Below are 12,619 nucleotides of genomic sequence, written 5' to 3' on the forward strand. Positions count from 1 at the left end.
TCTGTTGAAAGTCTCTGGATTAGGGTCAGAGGGGACAGCAACCAGGGTGATGTCAGGGTGGGGGTCTGCAGTTGACCGCCAGATCAGGAGGAAGTGGTGGATGAGGCTTTCTTCAAACAGCTAGTGGAAGTTTTCTGATTGCAGGCCCTGGTTCTCAAGGAGGACTCCAATCACCCAAACGTCTGCTGGGAGGACAATACAGTAATGAGCAGGCAATCCAGGAAGTTTTTGGAGAGCGTTGGGGACTTCCTGGTACAAGTTCTGGAGTGGCCAACTGGGGCTTTGCTCTTCTTGACCTGCTGCTCACAAGCATGCAAGAATTGGTGAGGAATGTAATAGTACACAGCGACTTGGATAGCAGCGACCACAAGATGGTTTAGTTCAGGATCCTGAGGAGAGGAAGGATGGAGAGCAGCAGGGTAAAGACCTGGACTTCAGAAAAGCAGACTTTGACTTTCTCAGGGAACTCATGGGCAGGATCCCCTGGGAAGCTAGTCTGAGGGGGAGAGGAGTCCAGGAGAGTTGGCTGCACTTTTTGCAAGTACAGTAAGCTAGCCTTACTGAGAGTGCAGGAATAAACCATACCAATGCACAGGAAGACTTAGCAAGTACAGCAGAAGATCAGCCTGGCTTAGGAGGGAACTCTTTAGTAAGCTAAATCACAAAATGGAAGCTTATAAGAAGTGGAAACTTAGATAAACAACTAGGGAGCAGTATAAGAGTATTGTTCGGGCATGCAGGGATGGAGTTGGGAAGGCCAAAGTGCAATTGGAGTTGCAGCTAGTAAGCGATGTGGAGGGTTACAAGAAGGATTTCGACAAGTATGTCAGTAGCAAGAGGAGAATCAGGGAAAGTGAGGGGCCCTCATTGAATGGGGGGAGGCAACCTAGTGACAGAGGATGCAGAAAAGGCTGAAGTACTCAATACCTTTTTTACCTCAGTCCTGACAGGCAAGGTCAGTTCCCAGACTACTGCACCTGGCAGCACAGTTTGGGGAGGAGGTGAGCAGCCAACTGTGGCAAAAGAACAGGTTATGGACTATTTAGAAAATCTGGACATATTCAAGTCTATATGGCCAGCCGGGATGCACCCAAGGATGCTGAGGAGGCTGGCTGATGTGATTGCAGAGCCACTGGCCATCATCTTTGAAAACTCATGGAAATCAGGAGAGGTCCTGGATGATTGGAAAAGTGCAAATATAGTGCTCATATTTAAGAAAGGGAAAAAGGAGGATGCAGGGAACTACAGACCAGTCCATCTCACTTCAGTCACTGGAAAAAATCATGGAGCGGGTCCTCAAGGAATCCGTTTCTAAGCACTTGGAGGAGAAGAAAGTGATTAGGAATAGTCGGCATGGATTCACCAAGGGCAAGTCATGTCTGACCAACCTGATTGCCTTCTATAATGAGATGACTGGCTCTGTAGATGTGGGAAGACCAGTGGATGTGGTGTACCTTGACTTTAGCAAGGCTTTTTGATATGGTCTCCCACAACGTTCTCTCAGGCAAGTTAAGGAAGTATGGATTTGATGAATAGACTGTAAGGTGGATATAAAACTGGCTTGATCATTGGGCTCAGCGGATAGTAGTCAATGACTCAGTGTCTAGTTTGCAGTCTGTATGAAATGGAGTGCTCCAGGGGCTGGTCCTGGTGGCCAGTTAGGTTCAATATCTTCATCAATGACCTGGAAGATGGCTTAGAGTGCCCCCTCAGCAAAATTGCAGATGACACCAAGCTGGGGGAGTAGTAGATATACTGGAGGGTAGGGTTAGGATTCAGAGAGATCTAGACAAATTGGAGGATTGGGCCAAAAGAAATCTTGTGAGATTCAACAGGGCCAAGTGCAAAGTCTTGCACTTGTGATGGAACAATCCCATGCACTGGTACAGGCTGGGGACCCACTGGCTAAGCAGCAGCTCTGCAGAAAAGGACCTGGTGGTTACAGGGGACAGACAGTGAGCTAAATATGAACCAGCACTGTGCCCTTGTTGCCAAGAAGAGTAATGGCATATTGGGCTGCATTGATAGGAATGTTGCGAGCAGGTCAAAGGAAGTGATTATTCCCCTCTACTCAGCACTGGTGAGGCCACGTCTGGAGTATTGTGTTCCGTTTTGGGCCCCTGACTACAGAAAGGATGTGGACAAATTGGAGAGAGCCCAGTGGAGGGCAACAGAAATGGTTATGAGGAGAGGCTGAGGGAACTGGGCTTATTTAGTTTAGAGAAGAGGAGCCTTAATAGCAGTCTTTAACTACCTGAAGGCGGGTTCCGAAGGGGATGGAGCTAGATTGTTCTCAGTGATGGCAGGTGACAGGACAAGTAGCAATGGTCTCAAGTGAAGTTTAGGTTAGATATTATGAAAAACTTGCTCACTAGGAGGATAGTAAAGTACTGAAACAGGTTACCCAGAAGGGGTGTGGAACCTCCATCCTTGGAGGTTTTTAAGACCCGGCTGAACAAAGCTTTGGCTGGAATGATCTAGCTGGGGATATTCCTGCTTTGAGCAGGGGGTTGACCTAGATGACCTCCTGAGGTCCTTTCCAACCCTAATTTTCTATGATTCTATAAGCTATATTTGGTCCTGTTTTTAATATCTTGTCTATGTAGTCCTTGCTTTATTTTGTGAAGTGTTTTTGACTGACTTTATTTTTCTTTCATTCATTTCACCATAGATTTCTTCTTCCATCCTTTCCTTAAAAGGCTTTGTTTTTGACAATCTCATCCTACCAAGTGAAGAATGTGTAGTACTGTTGCTGCTGATGTTGTTTTAAGGCATTACAATGCATTTGATTTGGACTTCTGTGCCTGAGTTTCTGGTGTGTCTAATATATCTTTCTTACCATGCCTGCCTTTCACTTGTTATACTTGGCTTCAATATACATTTAAGTGCCACTCTCACCACCAGTCTGATATTGGTAGGCTCAGAATTGAAAGAATTATAATTTTTTTCCACTTCTTTTGAAACTTCTAAGGTAATTCTGATCATACAGAATAATTGCAATGTAGTCCTCTGCTACAGGTGTCTTCCATTCCTGATGAGTCATTACTCTTTTTTCCTTGAACATGTTTTGTTTCTGGTCCCCTTTCTAATGAGTACAGAACAGCTGGTTGCAACTATATTTCATCTATATTTGGGCTATTCACTTGTATCTCTGTTTGGGAATATGCTTTGTTCTCCTATTGTTTATTGTGGAAAACCCTCTATCACTGCAGTATTGCAAGATACTATGAGCTGTATTTCTGTGAATTATAATGTATTCTGAGAGTTGGAGAGTGCAGTGATTAGCGGTTTAGTTTAACTTAAATGTTCGCTATCATTTGTTGTGTGAGAGGTTAGTTGACCATGTTAGTCTGAAGTCAGACAGAAGACAAAGCAGAGTGGTACTTAGGGCTGCCTATACACATGCTCATTGGCATTTTAATTAGAATGCATCAGAGCAGACTTGATTAATCAAGTCTTCTCTGCACTCCAATTAAAGCACTCCAGCATCACTGCATCTTCACATGTATTAAACCCCTGCACATTTTAGAAGTCATGGGGCACTTTATCTAAAACCTCGTTGAATGAGGTTTAGATAAAGTATCCTGTGGCTATTTTTAAATGTGGGGGCTTAATATATATGACGGTGGGGCATTTTAATTAGAGCAACTGATCAGGAACTGCTCTAATTAAAATGCTCTTCCCCCCCCCCCCCCCGAATATGTATGTAGGCAGCCTTGGGGTGTTTTTACACGTGGTCTGGGGTGGGGCGAAGGGATGGGGCTTTAGAGCGGCTCTTAGGAGCCTCTCTAATTAAAGTGCCTGCAGTGTTTCGTGTATTCAGTGGTCTGCACTTCAAAATGGTGGTGGGGAATGCTTTAACTAAAGCTCTTTCAATGAGCTTCAGTTAAAGAGCACCCACTGCCATTTTGAAGCACAGGGATGCTGAATATGTGACACTAAGGCTGCTGGAGCATGCTAATTAGCATGCTTTAGTAGACTCAGTTAATCAAGTCTGCTCCAACACATTCTAATTTGAATGTATCAGAGCAGGCATTAGGCACGTGTATAGGTGCCGTTAGTGACTAACTTGTTTAGAGAGGCAAAAGCTTTTGTAGGTGACAGCCTACTTTGTCTAATAATGTGACTGGGTTTGCAGATGGCAGGAGTACTAAATAAAAAGGAATAAAGTAATTTAAATGTAATGGATAGAGAGATGAGGAGGAAAGGATAAGGGGAGTTGGCACTGCTGGGAGAGGTGAAGGTGGGTTGAAGAGATGAAAAGGGGTAAACAAAGCAGTTAACCTACTGGGGGATGTAGGGGGTATAAAAGCTAGTCCAGGTAATGGTATAAGAATCCAGAATCTCTATTAAGACCATACTTAACATAATCTAGTCTGTGGATTTCTTGTTCTGCAATTTTGCATTCAAGTTGTTTTTTAAAGTGTTGTTTAAGAACAGCTACTTTGGTGATGGAAAGCCGAGGGAGGCTGAAGTGTTGTGCCATGGGTTCTTACTCTAAAAGGATTAGTATAGCTACTTTGTAGTTATAGAAGAACAATGGTCTAGTGACAAAGAAATCATTTGTTTGGTTTATACTGCCTAAATTCTGCTAGACAGAATTGTACTACACTAGAAAATTATGAGTACAGGGTCCTTCTAAACTAGGAAAGAAAATTGTTGCTTTATCTTAGCAATAGTGCAACTGTGCCAGTGCTAGCCATGGTGTAAATACTAGAGGAGGTGTTTTCACTACTAAAGGTCTTAATAGCATGTTGGTGACTATAATTGAGTTCTCTCTGGGTTTAGTATTTTAACCATTCTTAGCAGTTGTACCAGTGTTAACAGTTGCTGGAGTACAGGCTCACGTTATTGTAAACTCTCTGGGAGCTTTTACTGTAGACAACTTCTACTATGTGCAATAATGAAATCTTGCTTTGGATTACCTGATTGACCTTTTTCAGATACAGTTTAATGTATAGCATGACATTTGATTAAGGCAGTGGGTAGCCCAGAAGAAATTAACTGATCAGTGGCATCACCCACTAAATTAATATATACAAATGTAAAAATCTGCATGTAAATCTTCATCTATATAATTTTTTTTCATGAGGTCTAGGGTGATATAACAGAATTTTCATTAAGTGTTATTTGCTGAAATAAATTATCATTAATGTGTTGTGCATTTGTACTTCATACCATGTTGTATTTTTGTTAGTCTGTTGAATATAATAAAACAGATTACACTAAACCAGAGCTGCCCAGGGATAATAACAAGGTCTATAAAACCAGAAACTCTCCAATTATGGTTTACAATATTGTTAAATCATAAGAGTTTAAAAAAACGCTTGAATGGGTTTTGTGTCTAAGTGGATGAAGAACACTGAGGACCAAGGGGTGTCAGTGGGTATGTATAACATAATCAGTTTTGAGTTTAAAAACCGGAATTTGTGAGATGTCACCATTTGTGTCACTGTCCCTATTTAATTTATGTCATAATTCAGCAAATGAGTTTTTTCTGTTTAATTTGCTACATGCCTTCAGCATGCAGTATGGGAAAGAAGGACATTTTTGTAAATACTGGACTGAGCTGTTGGCTAGACACGGAAGTAGAGTGCATCGAGCCTCCTGATTGATGCTATGTCTGGGTTAGCTGTGGTGTGTAGTCCTTGTTCCCTAGCTATTGCCCTATCAAGCAAGCAGGCAGGGTGTGGATGAAGAAAGGTGGGGAGTAATGACAGAGGCAAAGTAGCTGGCCAGGCATGAGAGGCGAAAGTAGGCTGCATCTGTACAAGTGCTGTAGACATTTTCTCCTGAGAAAAAGTCTTTCTCAGTGCCAGTACAGCAGTCATACACTGCCTCTTACTCAGGGGCTTGGCCTTTAGGCAATTTATAATAATAATAAAACTCTGATAATTTCACCTGTAAAACTATAAGGAATCAAGACAACCAATCCTATAGCTCTTTCTTTGCCTATCAAAAGTAAAAAAGCAGTTGAAACACAGTTTTCTAACTTCTTGGGAGCAGAGAGCTGGGAATCATAGAGCCAGTCAGTGCACAGGCACATTCAAGCAGCTGCATCTTTGTAGGAGAAAAAGAGTACTGTTGGGGATGAAGATGTCACCCCTCAATGGCCAATGGATTTGTAAAAGATGCAGATTTACTGAACCACAATTTTGCAATGGAACTGAAGGGATAAGTAATTCACAGCCAAAAGTCTGTAGTAGGAGCCCATATCTAGAAGGCCAACACCCTGTTTTTGAGCTTGGGATGGAGAATAGTAGGGGGAATCTATTTCATCTTGTGGTGATCCCTTGTGTTGCATCCCTCCTATAAGCCATTGCATAAGTGACCAGTATTTGGTTTCCAAGTGTATTCAGAAAGTTCTCTCTCTACTGTATACATTTAGAACTGGTTTACATGCTACTGTGATCAGCTTTCATTATAGATGTAAAAATAGCTAAAATGAACTAATATTTACATAGTAAATATTACACAGAGGGTTTGATAGAACCCTCAACATTTGGGTATGGGAATGTTTTTGGAAGCCCCCAGTGACAAATTTTCTCAGTACAACTTTAAAGTCTGTTCCTGAGAATGTACTTACTACAATCAAAAATCATTATGTAGAATTGTGTGTTTGCACCTTGGACAAGGGAAATAAATGTCCAAATTAAAGGGATACAAACACATACTGTTAACAATATTTGTTGCAGAATAACATGAAACAAAACCAAGGAATTTCAAAGTTAGGGCAGGAACCTTTTTTGTTTTAATTTTCTTTGCACAGATTTGGCATTGGTCTCTGAGCAGTGTGTGACACAACATACAGATGTTCCAGTACTTGAGCACAAAGTGAGGAGCTGAGGCCAGAGTCTCTGAGCAGTCAGTTAACTTGCAGTCTATTTTTCCTGAAGAGGGGAGCGATGCATGCCGGAGAATTCATTGGAAACTTCTTAACCAAGGAATTCTTTCATTAGGGGTGGCACAGGTGACATTGGCTGCCTCATCATAGAAAATATCAGTATTTTCACCTCATTATAATAGCAGATTACGTTCTCCCCCAAATCTGTTCTGAGGCTGTTTGCTTTTGAACTGTGGTTCAGCACATCAGTAGCTTAGGAATTTTTCTCATGGGGAGAGAGAGGGGCATGGCATAGGTGTGTTTCCAAACCACAGGAGGCAGCAGTATGGATACTGGCAGGCTGGAGGTGTGATTCTGTTTCCATTTAACTGAATTGCAGAACACCCACTGATTTTAATCAGTTAAGTGCTGTAGGTCTCCAGTAATTTCTGTTCTTTTCTGAATGTTTGATCAAGAAGGGAGAAGGATTCCTCAGCTCTTTAAGGATGGGGCCCCACTCCAACTACATGGGGACAGATCATCATAGGCATAGATATTGTGTGGGGTATAGGGGACATGTGCCCCCCCCCACCCATTTCTGTGCTGATGGCAGGGCCAGGGCTGCAGCCTGGTCAGATCCAGTGCCTGGCATTGGCGGAGGTGGTGGCAGTGGCATGGAGTTGTGCCACCTCCCACCCCCCACTGTTGATAGTTACGCATCATCTATGATCACAAACATCCTGAAAGATGTCTTCTGCAGGGTAGGAGAAAGCATGCCTGAGAGCTGACTCTGCATGTGTCTTTGTGGCTTCATTTCCTTTTCTGTCCCCAGACATGTTCATGGGGTCACAGCTTGAGGAGGTGGAGGGGCTGTTGTTACCACGTACACATTTATGTGGAGGTTCTCTCCAATTCAGCTCTACTCCAAGGTGGGGCTTTTTTGCATTACTACAGTCCAGTCCCAGGAGTGAAATCATTTGCTTTATCTTGGGGATGCAGGTACAGGACACTTTTCTTGACTGATAAAGGGGCTTGGCCAAAAGGCCCTGCATCTTTATCTAATTACAGGGCTGAGGATGGCTTACTCTAAACGAGGTGTGTCAACCACATGAAATTGCTCTTGAACCAGGGAATTGGAGGACTGGGTTAGTGGGGAAGGACCTGATGCAGAATCTGGGGCTGTGAGGCGCCATTGGACATGACCAGGGGCAGCAGGAGGGGTAAATGAGGGCTGTGTTCACATAGTGCCATGGCCGTTCACCCTGCTGCCTCCATCATTGTCCCTGTTGCTTGCACTTCCTCTGATGCTACTTGCTATACTTCTGGCCCCTACATCACTGCTGCCACTTGCCCCATCACTGCCAAGTACAGATCCAGCCTGTGAGGAGCCATGCAGTCTGGAGCCAGGGGGTGAGTTTTACAACCTGGCTCTAAAAGAGGTGTATTAGTTTGACTAGAAGCAGTGTACATGATGCAAGACTGGTATTGGCTGAGGTTTTGTGCATGGCTTGGCTCTGACTAGTGGCACAGGGCTTAGGGTTTGGGAATATGGTGGGGCGGAGGGTGGCATATTAATGGCCACTACTCCCCCACTGCCAAATCTCTGGGGGAATCCCGTGGGCTGGATGCAATGGCTCTGTAGTCTGCATTTGGCCTGTGGCCTGTAGGTTGAGCACCTCTGGACCAGATGTTCATAATGGTTCCTCTGGCTTTAAAATCTGAGACATTAAACAAAATTCCCAAGGTTGGGCCAGTCGACAGTTTGGGAAAGTGAGAGGGAGGCCTTACTTCCCTATGTTAGAGGTATTGAGCTTCCAGCCAAATTTTCCCATTCATCTGTGTTAGGAAAGTCCTTACTTCTCATGGCAAAATAATTCTGATGATGAATTTTTGCCTTTATTTTTCTTTTTCCTTCTCTTGAGCCACACACAGTGGATACTTCACACTAACACTGTACATTACTACAGTCATGCCCATTGACACAAGGAGGGGGCTAGGCCCAGCTGAGATATGACAGCTTAGGAGGCATGGGGGGGAAGGGGCCAATTTATCTCTTCCTCCCCACCATTCTTTGTCCCCACTCTCCCAGGTGCTATGCAGTTCCCTGCCACGGGCTTTACGTATCAGGCTCTTTTCGACAGATAGCTTGGTAAAGCTCATGTGACTTGGAGGACCGCAGGTGGAGTTTTAATTGGGTGCAGTCCTATTGCTGCATGCAAGCTCACACACACTCACACATGCACACATACATATCTGATAGTACAACCACTGTTTACATCTCCCAAGATTTCTGGTGCAATTATTTTAGGACAAAAGAATGTCTCCTTTGCCATCACTTGCCCTAATTTGTTATGACAAATAATAGCCTTGGCAGAAAAGAAACAACACTGAGTAAAGCACCTGCACACTTTACATTTAATGGACCACCAATGATGCTATGTAATGCATACACATGCTTGCTTGTGCTCAGATTTTGCTGTTTAAGGAAAGGGTTATCTTAATAGTGTTTCAAAAGAGGGAGAGAGAAACATAGGGGAGTAGTCAGACCATTAAGTGAACAATTTTTTCATATTTAGCAGCTATTCTAATTGAACAGCCTTAGCTGATCTCCTTCATTATAAGACTTTCACACTTGGCCCTTCACCAGGTATTCAGTGAGGTGGGCAGGAGAAGTGTGTAGCTTGCTAAAAGGTTAGGCCCTGTTGCAGTTACTACACTCAAGGGAGCACAAAGATTTTCATGCCCTGCACCCCTGGGACTTTTGGGTCCCAGCACCAGAACTGTCTTTCAGAATTGCAATGACATAGAGAGAGGGATGAAATGTATCTCATGACAGCTGGGTAGTAGTAGGCATGAGGATTTCAAGGAGGCTGTACCTTGCGAACAGAAAGGCCTCCTTTTCCCTAGTCATGCAACTTTCCACCATCCCTTCCCTGGTCTGTGCCTCACAGACATGATGGCGTAATTTAGCCTTGGGTCAGCATGGTGGGGGTGCTGTAATTTGATTTGGGTGTACTGTTTGCTTTTGTTTATTCTGTGAAAAGTATGTTTCTTTTTCTATCATTTTGTGATAGCAAGAGTAAGGGAGGGAGGACAGCTCATACCACAAGCCCCGGTGAGTCTTGTAAGGAAAACAGAAATGTCCCTTTTTAAAAGAGTTTTTTATTCATATAAACTGCAGTATTGTCCAAATAGTTACATCATACAATACTTCAGAAGCGAAGGACCAAGTTATACCAAAATTGGTATATCTCCCAAACTCCTCAACCTCGGTGATTGCCCCTCCCCTGACAAAAAAAATAATTCTGCAGGAACAACAAAGTGAATATACAAGTAAGACTCCCTCTTTGTTGAAGTTAGATTCAGCTGGAAAAAGCATCCTAGGGTAGATAACATTTTGTCAGCTGTAGGTTGTGCACTCAGAAATTATTTATAAAGAACATAAGATGTTCTGGGCTTCACAGACACACCAATTGTCAGTTGATATAGGAAAACTGATATGTTTATATAGTAGTAACAAGTCAAGGGCATTGCCATGTTAGTCCATGTATCCATCATAGGATACTGCAGTTTGAATGTTAGTGAAATCAGATACGGGGATCTTTTAAGACATGATTTGGTCTACATGCAGAGTATCTGGGCTGGCTTTTATTTGGTGTCCTTTCTTGTCTTTTAAAAGTCTGTTTAATGTTCTAATACAGGCGACCCTTGCCATTCGTGGGGGATACGTTCTCATCTCCCCCGCAAATGGTGAAATCCACAAATAAGGCACTGTGTTCATAAACACAGTGCCCCCGGTGGCTGGTGGGGTGGGGGATGTACGGCTCTGGTGGCAGGGACAGGAGCCTGGTGGCAGTGATGGGAGCCTGGCGGCAGCAAGCACAGAGCTCCTGATGAGCTACTGTAAAAGTACAAAATGTATTTAAAGTGCGGGTTTGGCATTTGCGAATATTTGGAACTGCGAATGCTGAACCCATGAATAGCGAGGGTTTCCTGTACTGTTTTTGTGGAGGTCTTGAGGTTCTTCCATGACCGGTTGACTGTAACCATTTTATGTAGTGGATTGGAGACAGATCCGTTTGTCATCCAAACTGGGTTCAAGCAATGGTGTGTCATTGCCCCAACACTGTTGTCCATTTTTCTGACAGTCATCCTGGTTCTCATTAAGAACTGCCTTCCCTCTGGAATTGATACTGAATACCAAATGAATGGAGGGCTTTTCAATCTGGGTTATTTTCATTTGAAGAACAAATTACTCAAAACAACAATCCTTGACTGTCAGTATGCCAATGACTGTGCCATTCTTGTGCATGCTGTGGAAAACTTCCAATCTAGCCTATATCTTTTTGGAGAAACCTACTGAACTTTAGGTCTCTCTTTCAACACTAAGAAGACTAAAGTACTCTATCAGCCTGCTCTTGTCCATGAATGTGACCCCCCTCCCTAAATTAGCATCAAGGGAAAGACTCTGGAGGTAGTTGAGCACTTTCCCTGCCTCAGTAGCCACCTCTCTCAGAGAGAGAACATTGATGAGGAGATCCAGTGCACAAGTGCCTCTTTTGGGAAAGTGCTTTGGTGCATCTGTATTCATTGCAGTCTCCAGAAAGACACCAAGATCCAGGTCTACAAAGGAGTCATCATCCCTACTTTCCTTTATGGATGTGAAATGTGGGTGACCTACCATTATCATCTCAAGAGCCTGGAGAGGTATCTCTAACCATACCTCCGGAAAATCCTCCACATCAAATGGAAAGATTGTTGCACAAATGGTAGAGAAACCAGTGTTAACAGCATTGAGGTGGTGATCTTCAAGCACCAACTTCATAGGGCTGGACAATGTATGTGGATGCCTGACTCTTTGACTCTGAAAACAAGTGCTCTGCTCCCAGCTTTGTAATATTTTCTCTGGGCATCATGAGATCTCAGGCCATTACTAAGACACAAGACATACCTAAGAAAATTGATGCTGACATAAAGAGTTGTGAGGAGCTGGCTGTTGACCAACTCCTGTGGTACCACAACCTTAACCAAGTAGCCGCCTGTTTTGAGGTAAAGTATCTTAGTCTCAATGCAGAGAAGAGAGAGCAGAGGAAGGAAAAGAGGAAGATACCAATTCCATCTTACAGTTTTAATTATCCATGCCATAAAACCACTGTATAGCGTAGAGCAGGGGTGGGCAAAATATGGCCCGCAGGACCCCTAAAAAAATTAGAAAATGTATATTTATCTGCTCCTGGCTGCCTGTCAAAGATAGCAGGAGCTGGAGGCAATAGGACCCAGGGGGTGCTGGCAGGATCCAGCAACAAGGCCAGCCCAGCCCTTCCCCCCACCAGTCCCCTCCTATCCCTGCCCGCCCCCCCACCGGAAGTCTCTGCCTGCCACAGGTTTTGGCCTGCTCCAGTGCCATGTGGCTGCATCGCCGGACCATGGGAGCATGGGGCCCACACTGGTGCCCCAGGGCCAGGAGCAGGAGGGAGGGTGTGTGTCCGTCCGTCCGTCTTTGCAAGGAGGGGGGGAGAGGGAGAGAGACAGAGAAAAATGAGGGAGGGAGAGAGAGAGTGTGTGTGCACGCATACAGTGATGGGGGGAGAGGGACAGAGTGTGTGTATGTTCATAAGGCGAGTCCTGCATGCATACCACACCATACACAAGCACCCACACCCCCTTGCACTGCCATATATGCAGACCCCCACACCCCTTCACACATCCCAGCCCCTCTCCCCCCATGCATGGCCCCCCAAAAACCCAATACCCACCCACACCCCACATATCCACACCCACATGCTCTTTCACCCC

General features: G+C 44.2%; 1 protein-coding gene across 2 annotated transcripts in view; it reads left to right on the plus strand.

The window, feature by feature from the left end:
• Positions 1–12,619, plus strand: part of TMTC1 (transmembrane and tetratricopeptide repeat containing 1) — a 337,017-nt gene that overhangs the window by 17,421 nt on the left and 306,977 nt on the right. Inside the window, exon 1 of one of the 2 annotated variants that reach the window (XM_019515486.1) lies at positions 11,509–11,872. The exons of the other annotated variant lie outside the window; for it this stretch is intronic. The gene's annotated coding sequence lies outside the window, so the exon portion shown is untranslated. Of the gene's footprint in view, positions 1–11,508; positions 11,873–12,619 lie in introns of those variants that run through there. 2 annotated transcript variants of the gene reach the window in all.

The sequence above is a fragment of the Gavialis gangeticus genome, unplaced genomic scaffold (assembly GCF_001723915.1).
Source record: "Gavialis gangeticus isolate Ggan-Ray unplaced genomic scaffold, GavGan_comp1, whole genome shotgun sequence".
Lineage (NCBI taxonomy): Eukaryota > Metazoa > Chordata > Crocodylia > Gavialidae > Gavialis > Gavialis gangeticus.